The sequence below is a fragment of the Leucoraja erinacea genome, chromosome 37 (genome assembly GCF_028641065.1).
Source record: "Leucoraja erinacea ecotype New England chromosome 37, Leri_hhj_1, whole genome shotgun sequence".
Lineage (NCBI taxonomy): Eukaryota > Metazoa > Chordata > Chondrichthyes > Rajiformes > Rajidae > Leucoraja > Leucoraja erinaceus.
In genome coordinates this window covers 12,968,514-12,985,856 of record NC_073413.1, presented here as the reverse complement: position 1 = coordinate 12,985,856, position 17,343 = coordinate 12,968,514, and the positions used below count along the sequence as shown (strand labels likewise).

The 17,343-nt window shown below is 66.6% G+C and overlaps 1 pseudogene; it reads right to left on the bottom strand.

Moving 5' to 3' along the window:
* The window catches only part of LOC129713720 (liprin-alpha-4-like), a 41,577-nt pseudogene that overhangs the window by 6,650 nt on the left and 17,584 nt on the right, over window positions 1-17,343 (bottom strand).

Genomic DNA, 17,343 nt, shown 5'->3' with positions numbered 1-17,343 from the left:
GGTTACCCCTAGACACGACTGACACACCTAGACACACCTGGACACAGCTGACACACCTGGACACACCTGACACACTGACACACCTGACACACCTGGACACACCTGACACACCTGACACACCTGGACACACCTGACACACCTGGACACACCTGGACACACCGGACACACCTGATACACCTGGACACACCTGACACACCTGGCACAGCTGACACACCTGACACTCACCGTCTTGGTCGCCGACGTCAGCGACTCCATCTCTTCGTGCGTCACCCAGACGTTGCCCGTGTTCTGGTCACGTGGCCCGGGAGTCCGGAGGGAGGGGGAGGGGAGAGAGGGGAGGGGAGAGAGAGGGGGGAGGATAGAGAGGGCACAGAGTCAGAACCATTCCTCGGGTAGAGAGAACGAGGGACGGAGGGGAGAGAGCGAGCGGGGGAGATAGAGGAAAATATAAAGAATAATAGTGAGGGGGAAATAAGAGCAGAGGGGAGGGGCGGACGAGGATGGGGCCGGTCGGGGGTCACGGTGGGGGGATGAGGGGGACAAGGATTGGGGGGTCCTACCATGCGGGATGTGGTGGGCTTGTGTTGGGGAGGGGTCAGGGTTGTTGTGTGGGGGGGGTTGGCCGGGGGGTTGGGCAGGGTTGTTGGCGGGGGGGAGGTTGGGGGGGATGGGGGTTGGGCAGGGTTGTTGGGGGGGGGTGGGGGGGTGGGCTGGGCAGGGTTGTGGGGGGGGGGGGGGGGGGGGGGGGGTGGGCTGGGCAGGGGTTGGGGGGGGTGGGCTGGGCAGGGTTGTTGGGGGGGTGGGGGGGGAGTGGGCTGGGCAGGGTTGTTGGGGGGGGGTGGGCTTGGGCAGGGTTGATGTGGGGGGGGGTTGGTCGGGGTGGGGGGTGGGCTGGGCAGGGTTGTTGGTGGGGGTGGGGGGTTGGCTGGGCTTGGCAGGGTTGATGTGGGGGGGGGGGGGGGTGTGGTGGGGGGCCGGGGGGGGGTTGGATGGGAGGGGGTTGGGGGGGGGGGTCCTACCATGCGGGAGGTGGTTGGCGCTGATGGGCTGGTGAGCGACACCATCTCCTGGATGGCCGAGCCGCAGTTTGAGGCGGTGCAGCGGGTTGCTGATGCCGATCTCCCGCTGAATCTCCGTGTCCGACAGCGCCGACATGATGGCTCCGCTCTTCACGTTGGCCCGGCACGCCGCCACGTACCAGGCGGGCATCCCCACCCACAGCTGGGGGTGAGAGGGGAAGAGTTTACACACCAGCGGTATGAATAATGACTTCTCTAACTTCAGGTAGCCCTTGCTCTCTCTCTTCATCCACTTCCCAGTTCTCCTACCAGTCTTACTGTTTCTGCCCACATTCTATCTTTGCCCACCCCCCCCCCCTGTCCTGACACCAGTCTGCAGACAATACAATACAATACGGTTTTATTCGTCACATTGCACATAAAGTGCAAGTGAAATGAATTTGTCAGCAGCGGTATAATGATAAAGAACACACAATACACAATATCATTTAACACAAACATCCACCACAACATCCATCACTTGGTCAGTCCGAGGGTCTCGACCTGAAACATCGGCCATTCCTTCTCTCCAGAGATGCTGCCTCACCCACTGAGTTACTCAAGCATTTTGTGTCTACCTTCGATTTTAACCAACATCTGCAGTTCTTTCTTACTAATTAAGAATATGTCGATCTCAGCCTGAAAAATATCCACTGACTTGGGCTCCACCGCCGTCTGTGGCAATGAATTCCACAAATTCACCACCCTCTGACTCAAGAAATTTCTCCTCATCTCCTTGCTAAAGGTACGTCCTTTTATTCTGAGGCTGTGCCCTCTGGTCCTAGACTCTCCCACTAGTGGAAACATCCGCTCCACATCCACTCTATCCAGGCCTTTCACTATTCGGTAAATTTTAATGAGGTACCCCCTCATCCTTCTAAACTCCAGTGAGTACAGGCCCAGTGCCTTCAAACGCTCATCATATGTTAAGGAAATCATCTCCTAGGATCATTTTCGTAAACCTCCTCTGGACCGTCCACTCTCAGATACGGTGCCCAAAACTGCTCACAACATGCCAAAAGTGACCTGACCAGCGCCTTATTGAACCTCAACATTACATCCCTGTTTTTATATTCTAGTCCATTGCATTCACCTTCCATAGCACCGACTACTTGCAAATTAACTTTGTGGGAATCCTGCATCACTTCCAAGTCCTCACCTTCCACCAATCCTACACTGATCCCACTTCACTCTCCCTGCATTCCCATTGAATCTCCCAGGTCCCCTCTCTCACCAACACCCACTGCAGCAATTTACCTACAAGCCCACACATCATTGGAAAGTGGGAGGAAACCATGCGGTCACAGGGAGAACGTGCAAACTCCACACAGATAGCACCCAAGATGGGGATGGACCTCGGGTTCCTGGCGATGTGAGGTAACAGCTCCGCCCGCTGTGTCACCGAACCTCCCCCCCCCATTCCCCCCGGATCAAGGCGGATATCTCACCTCCAGCCACGCCACGACGGTGGGACCATCCCACGATGCAAAGGCAAGACCCTGGCGACAGGCCTCCTCCAGCAGCTCGTGCCTGCGAACAAGGTCTACAGTCATGGTACAGAGCAGGGGTCCCTTGGTCGTCCAGTCCCTCCCCCTGTCCCCCCCCCCATCCGCCTAGCCCCACCCCCAGCCCCATATCACCGTCTTGCCCCACCCCCTCTCCTAGCCCCCCTCCCCCAACCCCCCCCCCTCCCCCCCCCCCCCCCCCCCCCCCCCTGCCTCCCCCCCTTCCCCCCCCCCCCCCCCCCCCTCTCCCCCCCCCCCTCCACATCACCGCCTTGCCCCACCCCCTCCCCCACTCACCGCCTAGCCCACCCCCCCCCACATATCCCAACCCCCCCCCTCTCCTAGCCCCCCCTCCCCCACATCACCGCTTGCTCCCACCCCCCTCCCCACATCACCGCCATGCCCAACCCTCAACTAGCCCCCCTCTCCCAACCCCCACATCACCGCCTTGCCCCACCCCCATCACCAAACTGCAACATCGCCCAGAGAAGGACAGATGGGGTTGGACATTACAAACATCCAATAGTCGGGGTCAGGGTCGTGGAGTTTTGAGTCGAGTTCGGGGTCAGGGCTGGGGCAGGTCAGGGTCTTGTCAGGGGGTGATCGGGGCAAGGGGGAGGGTCGGGATTATGAGCGGCAGGTTTGGGGTTCGGGGGTCGCTGTCGGGGTCAGGGTTGGCATCAGATTCGGGGTTCAGATTGAACGCTGTGGCCGCTCTGACCAACGAGTAACAGAACGCACAAACGTACTTCTTCTTATTCCGCCGGTCTTTGTCCGCAGCCCCCCCCAACTTCGAGAGGCCCAGTGGGTCTTGGGGCGAGACCTCGGTGTCTGGAGTCCCGGCTGCAGAAGAGAAAGATCAGAGGTCAGGGCCGTCCAGCGCCATCGATCCCTGTTGTCCCCAGTAGTGAGCTGCCATGCATCACCCCCACCCTCCTGAACCGCTCCATCTCTTCCACCACCGCCCACCCACAATCTGCTCCCCCCCACCACCCACCCACCATCTGCTCCCCCACCCTCCTGAACCGCCCCCCCTCTCTTCCACCAACGCCCACCCACCATCTGCCCCCCTCCCCACCATCCCCCCCCTCCACCATCTGCCCCCCCCCCCACCACCTGCTCCCCCCCCACCCACCCACCGGGGGCTCCTACCTACCTTGCGAGGGGGAGTCCCGCCCGCCGTGCCCCATACGTCCCTTCTCTTTCTTGCCGAAGAGGCGACCGATGGACGACTTGATGCTTTTCTTCTTGGGCGCCTTGTGCAGCGAGTCCTGGCTACTGCTGCTGCTGCTGCTGCCAGCCCGTCCAACCCACCCACGGCACTGCCAGCGAGTGGGAGGGATATTAGACACCGAACCCGCACCCGCACTCCCCGCGACCACCCACCCTGTCACCCACCCACTCTGACTCGCACCCACCCACCCCTAACACCACCACCCACCCTGTCACCCACCCACACCCACCCACCCACCCCCCACCCACCCACCCCTGTCACCCACCCACCCTGACACCCACCCACCCTAACACCCACCCACCCCCACACCCACCCACCCTGACACCCACCCTGACACCCACCCACCCTGACACCCACCCACCCTGTCACCCACCCACCCACACCCACCCTAACCCACCCACCCTGACACCCACCCACCCTAACACCCACCCTGACACCCACCCACCCTGACACCCACCCACCCTGACACCCACCCACCCTGACACCCACCCACCCTAACACCCACCCACCCTGACACCCACCCACCCACCCTGACACCCACCCCCACCCTGTCACCCACCCACCCACCTAACACCCACCCTATCACCCACCCACCCTGACACCCACCCACCCCGACACACCCACCCACCTGACACCCCCACCCTGTCCCCACCCACCCTGTCACCCACCCACCTGACCCCCACACCCACCTGACACCCCCACCCTCTGACACCCACCCACCCCACCACCTGACACCCACCCACCCACCCCACCCACCCTGACACCCACCCACCCTGACACCCACCCACCCCACCCACCCACCCACCCTGTCACCCACCCACTCTGACACCCACCCTGACACCCTGACACCCACCCCCCCACCCCCACCCACCCACTCTGACACCCACCCACTCTGACACCCACCCACCCTGTCACCCACCCAGGACCCACCCTGTCCAAAGACCGGACCCGATAACATATCTGTCCAACCCCCCCCCCCGACACCCCCTCACTCCCCTTGACCTCCGTGGGGACCTTCACTGACCTGCGGGCGTTCGTCCAGCGCGCCGGCCTGCAGAGCCTGCGACACCCGCTCCAGGCGCACGGACCGCGGGGTGGGCAGGGCGGCGACGTCTCGCACTGGATCGTGGCCTTGTCCTCCCGCGAGTCCTCCCGGCTCAGCGAGCCCTGCACACGGACAGCGTCACTGGGGGGGGTTCGGTGCTGGGGGGGGGGGTCGGTGCTGGGGGGGGGGGTCGGTGCTGGGGGGGGGGGTCGGTGCTGGGGGGGGGGTCGGTGCTGGGGGGGGGTCGGTGCTGTGGGGGGGGTCGGTGCTGGGGGGGGGGGGGTCGGTGGGGGGGGGGGGGGTCGGTGCTGGGGGGGGGTCGGTGCGGGGGGGGGGGGGTCGGGTGGGGGGGGGGTTGGTGCTGGGGGGGGGGTCGGTGCTGGGGGGGGGGTCGGTGGGGGGGGGGGGTCGGTTGCTGGGGGGGGGGTGGGTGCGGTGCTGGGGGGGGGGTCGGTGGTGGGGGGGGGGCTGGGTGGGGGTGGTGCTGGGGGGGGGGGGTCGGTGCTGGGGGGGGGGTTGGGGGGGGTGCTGGGGGGGGGTTGGGTGCTTGGGGGGGGTCGGTGCTGGGGGGGGGAGGGGCTTGGGGGGGGTGATGCTGGGGGGGTTTGGTGCTGGGGGGGGGGGGTTGGTGCTGGGGGGGGGTCGGTGCTGTGGGGGGGGGGGGGCTTGGGGGGGTTGGTGCTGGGGGGGGTTTGGTGCTGGGGGGGGGGGGTGGTGGTTGGGGGGGGGGTTGGTGCTGGGGGGGGTTGGTGCTGGGGGGGCGGGGCTTGGTGGGGGGGGTTGTGCTGGGGGGGGGTTGGTGCTGGGGGGGGGGGTGGTGCTGGGGGGGGGGGGTGCTTGGGGGGTTGGTGCTGGGGGGGGGGTTGGGCTGGGGGGGGGGGTTGGTGCTGGGGGGGGTCGGGTGCTGGGGGGGGGTTGGTGCTGGGGGGGGTTGGTGCGTGGGGGGGGGGGTTGGTGCTGGGGGGGGGTCGGTGCTGGGGGGGCTGGGGGCTTGGGGGGTTGCTGCTTGGGAAGGGGGGGGTTGGCTGCTGGGGGGGGGGGTTGGTGCTGGGGGGGGGGTGGGTTGGTGCTGGGGGGGGGTTGGTGCTGGGGGGGGGGGTGTGGGTGGTTTGCTGCTGGGGGGGGTTGGGTGCTGGGGGGGGGTTGGTGCTGGGGGGGGGTTGGTGCTGGGGGGGGGGTTGGTGCTGGGGGGGGTGGTGGTGGGGGGGGGGGGTGGGTTGGGGCTGGGGGGGGTTGGTGCTGGGGGGGCGGGGTGCTGGGGGGTTGCTGCTGGGGGGGGTTGGGTGCTGGGGGGGGGGGTTGGTGCTGGGGGGGGTTGGTGCTGGGGGGGGGTGGGGGCTGGGGGGGGGTGTTGCTGGGGGGGGGGGTTGCTGCTGGGGGGGGGGGCGGTGATGGGGGGGGAGTGGTCGGTGCGGGGGGGGGGGCGGTGCTGGGGGGGGTTGGGGCTGGGGGGGGGGGTCGGTGCTGTGCTGGGGGGGGGGCGGTGCTGGGGGGGGCTGGGGGGGGCGGTGCTGGGGGGGGGGTGGTGCTGGGGGGGGGTCGGTGCTGGGGGGGGTCGGTGCTGGGGGGGGGGGGGGCGGTGGGGGGGGGGTTGGTGCTGGGGGGGGGTCGGTGCTGGGGGGGGGGCGGTGCTGGGGGGGGGGGCGGTGCTGGGGGGGGGGGGGGGGGGTCGGTGCAGGAGGGGGCCGCGATCGAAGTAGTAGAGATTAGGGAGCGGACAAGATGAGCCGAAGGGGCGCCCCCCCCTGCTGTTACTTTAGTTGTCAACGCGCCCAGACCCTGCTGACATCCGACCTCGCAGCCCCTCCCTCCGGCACCCACCCCCCCTCCTTCCTCACCCCTCCCCCCACCCCTCCCCCCCTCGTACCGTGTTGCCGAGGCTGAGCCGGGTCACTCTCTCGCGGGCGGGCTGTGCGGTGGTGTCATGGGGGGGTGGAGTGGCCACTGTTGGGGGGTGAGGGGCTGGCCAGGGTGGATGCGGGGTGAGGGAGTGAGGAAGTGGAGGGACGAGAGGGTTACCGGCCCGACGTCCCGTCCATGGAGCCGCCAACCCGGCTCTCGATCTCCTCCGCCCGCAATTCCGTCGTCTCCTTCTCCTCCTGGATCATCTGTGGATGGGGGGGGGGGGGGGGCGTTACTGCAGCACCGGTCTCCCCCCCCCCCACCCCCGGAACAGCCCCAAGCCCGTCTCCCTCCCCCCCCCCCCCCCCGGAACAGCCCCAAACCCGTCCCCCCCCACCCCCTCACGCTCTCCCCCCTACGACCCGTCCCCCAGCCCCCCCCCCCTTCTCCCCTCCCTCAAATACACCAGCCAACACCCCCCGCCTCACGCCACCCCCCTCACCCCCCCTCCACCCAAACCTGATCTCCTTGTGATGGCCTCCAGCTGTTCCTGCAGCATCAGGGCGAGTGTTTGCACATCTGTCTGCCCGCTGGGGGAGGAGCACATCTGCCGAGCTGTAGACGGCGTCCCCTCGTAACCTCCCCGTCCGAGCCGTCCCCCCTCTCTGTCGAAGGCCTGGGCCCACGTGTGGCCAAAACCCCGCCTGCTGTGGCTGCGCTGCCACTCCTGCTCGTTCAGCGTCTGCACCTGGGGGTGGGGCACAGGGGTGGGGGGCACAGGGTGGGGGGTCACAGGGGGTGGGCATAGTGGGGTCCACAGGGTGGGCACAGGGTGGGGGCACAGAGTGTGGGGTCACAGGGTGGGCACAGGGTGGGGGGCGGCACAGGGTGGGGGTCACAGGGTGGGCACAGGGTGGGCACAGGGGGGGGTGGGTCACAGGGGGTGGCCCATAGTGGGGTCACAGGGTGGGCACAGGGTGGGGCACAGGGTGGGGGGCACAGAGTGGGGGTCACAGGGTGGGGGTCACAGGGTGGGGGTCACAGGGTGGGGGGTCACAGGGTGGGCACAGGGTGGGGGCGGCACAGGGTGGGGGTCACAGGGTGGGGGGGCACAGGGTGGGGGTCACAGGTGGGGGGGCACAGGGTGGGGGGGCACAGGGTGGGGGTCACAGGGTGGGGGCACAAGGGTGGGGGGTCACAGGGTGGGGGTCACAGGGTGGGGGGGCACAGGGTGGGGGTCACAGGGTGGGGGTCACAGGGGGCACAACAGGGTGGGGGTCACAGGGGGGCACAGGGTGGGGGGTCACAGGGGGGGCACAGGGTGGGGGTCACAGGGTGGGGGTCACAGGGGGGCACAGGTGGGGGTCACAGGGTGCGGGGGTCACCCAGGGGGGCACAGGGTGGGGGGTCACAGGGTGGGGGTCACAGGGGGGCCAGGGTGGGGGTCACAGGTTGGGGGTCACAGGGGGGCACAGGGTGGGGGTCACAGGGGGGGGGGGGGGGCACAGGGTGGGGGTCACAGGGTGGGGGTCACAGGGGGGCACAGGGTTGGGGGTCACAGGGTGGGGGTCACAGGGGGGCACAGGGTGGGGTCCCAGGGTGGGGGTCAACAGGGGGGGCACAGGGTGGGGGGCACAGGGTGGGGGTTCACAGGGTGGGGGTCACAGGGGGGCACAGGGTGGGGGGGGCACAGGGTGGGGGTCACAGGGTGGGGGGGGCACAGGGTGGGGGTCACAGGGTGGGGGTCACAGGGGGCACAGGGTGGGGGGTCACAGGGGGGCACAGGGTGGGGGTCACAGGGGGCACAGGGTGGGGGTCACAGGGTGGGGGTCACAGGGGGGCACAGGGTGGGGGTCACAGGGTGGGGGTCACAGGGGGGCACAGGGTGGTGGGGTCACAGGGGGGGGCCAGGGTGGGGGTCACAGGGTGGGGGTCACAGGGGGGGGCACAGGGTGGGGGTCACAGGGGGGCACAGGGTGGGGGTCACAGGGTGGGGGTCACAGGGGGGCACAGGGTGGGGGTCCACAGGGTGGGGGTCACAGGGTGGGGGTCACAGGGGGGCACAGGGTGGGGGTCACAGGGTGGGGGTCACAGGGGGGCACAGGGTGGGGGTCACAGGGGGCACAGGGTGGGGGTCACAGGGTGGGGGTCACAGGGGGGCACAGGGTGGGGGTCACAGGGTGGGGGTCACAGGGGGGCACAGGTGGGGGGCACAGGGTGGGGGTCACAGGGGGGCACAGGGGGGGGTCACAGGGTGGGGGTCAACAGGGGGCACAGGGTGGGGGTCACAGGGGGGCACAGGGTGGGGGTCACAGGGTGGGGGTCACAGGGGGGCACAGGGTGGGGGTCACAGGGGGGCACAGGGTGGGGGTCACAGGGTGGGGGGCACAGGGGTGGGGGTCACAGGGTGGGGGTCACCGGGTGGGGGGTCACAGGGTGGGGTCACAGGGTGGGGGGGTCACAGGGGGGCACAGGGGTGGGGTCACCGGGTGGGGGTCACAGGGTGGGGCACAGGATCACAGGGTGGGGGTCACAGGGGGGCATAGGGTGTCAGAGCGGGGGGGGATCCACAGGGGGGTCACAGCCTGGGGTTCCCGGGGGGGGGTCACAGGGTGTTGGTCCCAGGGTTGTTTTTTTTTTTTTTTACCCCACAGGGTGGGGGTCAGGGGGGGGCACAGGGTGGGGTCACCGGGTGGGGGGGTCACAGGGTGGGGTCACAGGGTGGGAGGATCACAGGGTTGGGGGGTCACAGGGGGGCATAGGGTGGGGGGTCCCAGCGGTCGGACTGATCCTGGTCCTACCCCTCCCCCGTCCTGCCGTTCCTGCGACTGGTTCCCGAGGTGGGGGGTGTCGCTGAACCCAGTGCCGTTCCCCCCCGGACCCCATCACCCCCCGACCCCATCACCCCCCGACCCCATCAACCCCGACCCCATCACCCCCCCGACCCCATCACCCCGTGACCCCAGCACCCTGTGACCCCATCACCCTGTGACCCCATCACCCTGTGACCCATCACCCCCCGACCCCATCACCCCCTGACCCCATCACCCCCTGACACCCCATCACCCTGTAACCCCATCACCCCCCGACCCCATCACCCTGTGGACCCCATCACCCCCCGACCCCATCACCCCCTGACCCCATCACCCGTGACTCCATCACCCTGTGACCCCATCACCTGTGACCCCATCACCCCCGACCCCATCACCCCCCGACCCCCGACCCACCCTGTGACCCCATCACCCCCCGACCCCATCACCCCCGACCCCATCACCCTGTAACCCCATCACCCCCCGACCCCATCACCCCGTGACCCCATCACCCTGTGACCCCATCACCCCCGTGACCCCATCCCCGTGACCCCATCACCCCGTGACCCCATCACCCTGTGAACCCCATCACCCTGTGACCCCATCACCCCATGACCCCATCACCCTGTGACCCCATCACTCCGTGACCCCATCACCCTGTGACCCCATCACCCTGTGGACCCCATCACCCCGTGACCCCATCACCCTGTGAAACCCATCACCCTGTGACCCCATCACCCTGTGACCCTGGCGCGCACACAGGAAATACTCACGTGCTATCCGTGCCATTGGCAGCAGGAGAGAGGGGTGAGAGAGAGTGAGACATTGACATGGTGACCCTTGCCCCACTTTGCCCAGACCGTGACCCCACGACCCCCCTCCCCCCAAACCCCCCCGCATTTCCCCCCATCCCGCCAGTCACGGGGGTTCAGGGGATATCTGCACAGCCGGGGGCAGGTTTAGGCTGATCTACTGCCGCTGACAGCACAGTCTCAATGGGCAGAGTGGCCTCCACTGCCCACATAAGGCCCATATCCCTTTCAACCTTTCCTATCCACGAACCTGTCCAATTGATTTTAAATGTTGCGATAGTACCTGTCTCAACTACCTCCCCAGGCAGTTCGTTCCATACACCCATCAAGTGAAAACGTTTCTCCTCAGGTTCCTATGAAATCTTTACCCTCTCATCTTAAACCTCTGTCCCCTGGTTCTTGACCCCCCCCCCCCGGGAAAAATACTGCTGTAACGTAACGTCCCAACTCCTGTACTCAGTGCCCCAACCGATGAAGGCCAAACGCCTTGACCACCCGTGTCTCCACCTTCCTGCAACATGTACCTGCACTCCAGACCTCTACAACACTCTGCAGCACACTAAAAATGCTTTGTGTCCTGCCCTGACTTAACTGTTAAAGGTTGTTACAGAGTTCAATTCCACCGACCCTTTCCTGGGTCACTTCCCCCGTGGATGTAGATCCTGTTGTGACCCTGGATCTGGTGACCCTGGATCTGGTGACCCTGGATCTGGTGACCCTGGACCCTGGATCTGGTGACCCTGGATCTGGTGACCCTGGACCTTGGATCTGGTGACCCTGGATCTGGTGACCCTGGATCTGGTGACCCTGGATCTGGTGACCCTGGATCTGGTGACCCTGGATCTGGTGACCCTGGATCCGGTGACCCTGGACCTTGGATCTGGTGACCCTGGATCTGGTGACCCTGGATCCTGGATCTGGTGACCCTGGATCTGGTGACCCTGGATCTGGTGACCCTGGATCTGGTGACCCTGGATCTGGTGACCCTGGACCCCTGGATCTGGATCTAGTGACCCTGGATCTGGTGACCCTGGATCTGGTGACCCTGGATCTGGTGACCCTGGACCTTGGATCTGGTGACCCTGGATCTGGCAACCAATGCAGAATGAATCATTTGTATTTGAGCATCAACCAACAAGTTTTGAAAGTTACTGATCTATTGAGCAAAATCAGATCACACTTCAGACTCGCACTGTCCAATATGGATTTGCGTCCTCTAGTTACTGATCTCCTCGTCTGATGAACTAGTTATCCTTGTTTACTGCATTAAATCTCTGTGAATTAAGAATTTGGACTTTCCTTTTTGTCATCTGGCGGCAGTAAGTGTTGCAGTCGCCCATCATACCTTGGAGGGGTCGTCGTTGAGCGCGGCCCATCGGCCTTTATGAGGCCGCCGCAGGACCCCTGTGGTGCTGTAGATGTCCACGTGGCTGCCCATTGGGACCCCGGAGCTGTGGGAGTAACGCAGTTCGGACGCACTGCCCGGCAGGGACCTGCCAACGGAGCAAGGAGTGAAATGGGAGAGGTCTGGAGAAAGCGTCTACAACCCCTGGAGTTAATGCTGGAGCCACCTCAATCCTCGCCCGTGGACAGAGATGCAATGGGCGCTGCTCAAAGATCTGGCTCCATCGAGCATAGAACAGTACAACAACAGGCCCTTCGGCGATGCCTAACTGCAATGATATCAAGTGATCCATATCCCTCCATTCCCTGCATTCACATGCGCCTGTCTAAAAGCCTCTTAAACATCACCATTGTATCTGCCTCTACCGCCACCCTTGCCAACGCGTTCCCACCCCCCAACATCCACTGTGTAAAAAAACGTGGCCCGCACATCTCCATTAACCCCCCCCCCCCATCTTATCTTATAGCTGTGCCTTCTGGTGTCGGAAGGTCCACCTATCCATGCCTCTCATAATGTTATAAATGAACAAGTCTCCCCTCATCTCTCTGATGTTCCACAGAAAGGTCCGTTCAAACAGAGGGGGGTAAGCCATTTAGAAGGGGGAAGGGGGGGGGGTGAGGAGGTGGAGGGGCGGGGCGGGGCGGGGGGGGGGGGGGGGGGGGGGGGAGGGGCATTTACCTGGAGTAGAGGGGCATTTACCTGGAGTAGGCATCGCGGATCCGGTCTTCGTCCGCAGCTGCTCCAGCTCCGTCTGCATCCGCTCCATCTCGGCCACGAGCTGATCCTGTGGAGAGAGACGAGTCAAACACCGCAACCACCGCCCCCCGGAATCAGGATCAGTCCGACCGCTCTGACCCCCCCCCCCCCCCACCCTGTGACCCCCCCCCCCCCACCCTGTGCCCCCCCATGCCCACCCCCTCCTGTGCCCCCCCATCCCCCTCCTCCCCCCATCCCCCACCCACACCGTTGCCCGCCCCTACACCGGTGTATCCGCCCCTGGGGGCAGGAATACCTTGTGGAGCAGCACCTCCTCGTGCAGCTTTTGACGTTAGTGAGATCCTGGTTGAGCGCGTTCTGCAGAAACAGCGGCGGGGGCAGCGAGGAGGGGGGGAGGGGGGGGGGGGGGGGGGGGGGGGGGAGGGGGCGGGGGGGTGGGGGAGGTGAGAGGGGGGGAGGGGGGATGGATGAAGGAGACAGGACAAGAGAGACAAACGTTAGAGTTAGTCAGCCAGAGACAGAGCACAACCGCAGAGAGCGCAGCAAAGTGGGCTAGCAAAGACTGAATGGGCCGAATAGCATCCGGCAGCAGCATTGCTTAGAGAGGATTCCTACACATCCGCGGACAACGCGGTTAGATGTTCCCGGTCACTCTGCACAGCTGGACAACACGCACTAAAGCACTGGAGGCCATTCACCTCGGGGGGGGGGGGTAGTAGAGCGAGGTGACAGTGAGGATGCGACAGGAAGACCCCCCCCCCCCACTCTACCCGCCCCACTATCCGCTCTCCCCTCTATCCTCCCCCTCCACCCCCCCCCCCCTACTCTATTCAATCCCCCCCTCCCCCACTCTCCCCCCCTCCCCTCTCTCCCCCCTCCCCTCTACCCCCCCCCCCCCCCTCTCTCCCCCTCTCCCTCTACCCCCCCCCCCCCCTCACCTTCTCCTCTAGCGCCGCCATGCGTTCCTTCAGGTGCAGCTGCAGCCGCTCGTTGGATTCGGACAGTAGTTTGTCCACCGTCTCCGACAGGCGCTTGTTGTTGCTCGTCGTTCATTCGTTCCCGCTGCCGGGGGGGGGGGGGGGGGGGGGGGGGGGGGGGGGGGGGGGGGGGGTAGGGGGGGGGGGGCGCGGGGGGGGGGGGGGGGGGGGGGTATTGTCTCTGCAGGGTAGAGGGCTGAGGGGTGACCACATTGAGGTGGACAAGATCATGACGGGCACGGATAAGTGAACACTCACAGCCTTTTCCCAGGGCGAGGGTTCTAAACTAGAGGGCACAAGCTTAAGGTGAGAGGGGAGAGAGGTAAGGATGTTTTCACTCACAGGGTAGTCTGTATCGGGAATGAGCTGCCAGGGGAAGCTATAAACGTGGATACAGTTATGATATTTAAAATACATTTATACTGAGATATAGATGGGTAGATGAGCCCACCTACACCGCTACTTCATGGTTAACTCATCGATTCCCACACAAACCATCCCCTCCACAGGTACCTTCCCCAGCAACCGCAGAAGATGCAACACCTGTCCCTATACTTCCCCCATCGACTCTGTCCTGGGACTCCGACAGCCCTTTCAGGTAAGGCAGAGGTTAATTTGCACCTCCAGCAACATCTACTGTCTCCGTTGTTCAAGATGTGGACACTTCTACATCGGCGAGACCGAACGTAGACTGGGCGAGCGTTTCGCTCAACACCTTCGCTCAGTCCGCCTGGACCTATCTGTAGTGGGGATGGGGCGAGCAGTGGTGGGGGGCGAGCGGTGGGGGGGGGGGGGGGGGAGTTTGGTGAGGGGGGGGGGGGGGGAGAGTTTGGGTGGGGGGGGGGGGGGGGCGTGCGGTGGGGGGGGGAGTTTACCCGCTGCAGCTCCTGGTTCTTCTCCTCCAACTCGGCCTCCTGTTGGCAAAGCCGCTCCTCGATGTTGCCATGTCGCTCCTCGGCCTGCGGGAGGCGCAGCGTCAGATCCGGCCGCACGTCCCCCACCCACGGGGAGAAAGCAGCACCCCAGGGTGCCCGGGACCCCACATATGCCCACGGCACATAGCCTGGACTCGAGAGGCCAGGGATCACCCCCACCCTAGGGTGCCCCTCCCTCCCCAAGCCCCCTCACCCCAGGGTGCCACCTTGTTGAAATACGAGCTGGCCCCCACCCCAGGGTTCCCCCACCCCAGGGTTCCCCCCCCCAGGGTGCCCCCCACCAGAAGGGTGCCCCCCCACCCCAGGGTGCCCCCACCCCAGTGTGCCCCCACCCCAGGGTGGTCCCCCACCCCAGGGTGCCCCCCACCAGAAGGGTGCCCCCACCCCAGTGTGTCCCCCACCCTAGGGTGCACCCCACCCCAGGGTGCCCCCACCCCAGTGGGTGCCCCCACCCCAGGGTGCCCCACACCAGAAGGATGCCCCCACCCCAGTGTGTCCCCCACCCCAGGGTGTCCCCCACCCCAGGGTTCCCCCACCCCAGGGTGCCCCCCACCTTGTTGAGTGCAGCCACGCGCTGGGCCAGCTCCGCCTCCACCTCTGGCAGCGTCTCCGCCTTCCTCAGCGTTTGCTGCAACTTCCGTTTGGACGAATCGAGCCACTCCTGCAGCTCCCGGTTCCTGTCCTCGCTCTGAAAGGGAGCGGTCGGTGTCGGTGTCGGTAACGGCAACGATTACCGTGACGGTGACGGGAACCACTGTCATGCGTGCCCCGGTACTTGGTCTCCACACTAATCATGCCACACGTGTAACTGGCAGTGCCGGCCCGGGAGCAACACCCAGAGTGCACATCATTGTGTTAGTTTCGGGGAAAGCGCAGGGAAAGAAGCGCAAGGTCGGGATTACACCCTAGTGATGGGAGGACGATCGGTGGGGAAGAAATTGTTCCCAGTGTGGCGGTGCGAGGTTCGGGGGGACGTGAGGAACCGGTGGTGAGGAGGGGGAGGGGCAGTGAGGAGGGGCAGGGGCAGTGAGGAGGGGGAGGGGGCAGTGAGGAGGGGGAGGGGCGGTGAGGAGGGGGAGGGGCGGTGAGGAAGGGGAGGGGCAGTGAGGAGGGGGAGGGGGTGGGAGGGGGGAGGGGCAGTGAGGAGGGGGAGGGGAGGGGGGGGGGTGGGGCGGTGAGGAGGGGGAGGGGGGTGAGGAGGGGGAGGGGCAGTGAGGAGGGGGAGGGGCAGTGAGGGGGAGGGGGGAGGGGAGGGGCAGTGTGGGAGGGGGAGGGGCAGTGAGGAGGGGGAGGGCGGGGGGAGGGGGGGGGGCGGGGGGAGGGGGAGGGGCGGTGAGGAGGGGGAGGGGCGGTGGAGGAGGGGGAGGGGCAGTGAGGGAGGCGGTGGTGGGGAGGAGGGGTGGGGGGGGGAGGGGGGAGGGTGAGATGGGGAGGGGGAGGAGGGGGAGGGGCGGTGAGGAGGGGGGGAGGGGCAGTGAGGAGGGGGAGGGGCAGGGAGGAGGGGGAGGGGCAGTGAGGAGGGCAGGGGCAGTGAGGAGGGGGAGGTGGTGAGGAGGGGGAGGGGCAGTGAGGAGGGGCGGGGCAGTGAGGAGGGGGGGGGGGGCGGTAGGGAGGGGGGGGGAGGGGCGGTGGGGAGGGGCGGTTGAGGAGGGGGAGGGGGGCGGTAGGGGGGGGGCTGGGCGGGGGGGGGGGCGTGGGGGGGCGTTGAGGGACTCCCCACCCTACAAGGACCCTGCTTACCTGCTTGAAGAGGGACTGTTTACTGGCCAACTCATTCTCCAGTTGTCGTTGGCATCGTGGAGTGAGGTCGCCTCCCGCTGGGCGCTGAGGTAACGTTTCTCCAGCGTCGTGATTCTCTCCTCCATGTCCTCCCGCTGTGCCTCCATGTGTGGGGGGCTGTGGTGGGGGGGGACCAGGTGTGTGTGTGGGGGACAGGGGTGTGTGTGGTGGGGGGCAGGGTGGTGTGTGGGTGGGGGGGGGGGTGGTGTGTGTGGGGGGGGGCAGGTGTGTGTGGGGGGGCAGGTGTGGTGTGGGGGGCAGGGTGGTGTGTGGGTGGGGGGCAGGTGTGGTGTGGGGGGGCAGGGTGTGTGTGGGGGGACAGGTGTGTGTGGGGGGGGTGTGTGGGTGGGGGGGCAGTGTGGTGTGGTGGGGGGGTGTGGGGGGGGGTGTGTGTGTGGGGGGACAGGGTGGTGGGGTGGGGGGTTGTGGGTGGTGTGGGGGGGGGGTGGTGTGTGGGTGGGGGCAGGTGTGTGTGTGGGGGGGCAGGTGTTGTGTGGGGGGGCAGGGGTGTGTGGGGGGGGCAGGTGTGTGTGGGGGGCGCAGGTGTGTGTGGGGGGGGCAGGTGTGTGTGGGGGGGCAGGGTGTGTGGGGGTACAGGGTGGGTGTGGGGGTGGGCGTGGGGTGTGGGTGGACAGGTGTGGTGTGTGTGTGGGGGGGGTGGGGGGCAGGTGGTGTGGGGGGGCTGGGGGGTGTGTGGGTGGGGGGACAGGTGTGGTGTGGGGGGGCAGTGTGTGTGTGGGGTGGGGGCAGGTGTGTGTGGGGGGGACAGGTGTGTGTGGGGGGGTGGTGTGGGGGGGTGGGGTGTGTGGGGGGACAGGTGTGTGTGTGGGGGGGGCAGGTGTGTGGGGGGGGCAGGTGGTGGTGTGGGGGGGGTGTGTGTGTGGGGGGCAGGTGTGGGGTGGGGGGGGGGCGGTGTGTGTGTGGGGGGAGGCAGTGTGGGGGTGTGTGGGGGGGGCAGGTGTGTGTGGGGCAGGTGTGTGTGGGGGGGGCAGGTGTGTGGTGGGGGGCAGGTGTGTGTGGGGGGCAGGGTGTGTGTGGGGGCAGGTGTGTGTGTGGGGGCAGGCAGGTGTGTGTGGGGGGGCAGGTGGTGTGGGGGGGGGCAGGTGGGGGTGTGGGGGGGCAGGTGTGTGTGGGGGGGCAGGTGTGTGGGGGGGGACAGGTGTGTGTGTGGGGGCAGGTGTGGTGTGGGGGGGTGGGTGTGGTGTGGGGGGGCAGGTGTGTGTG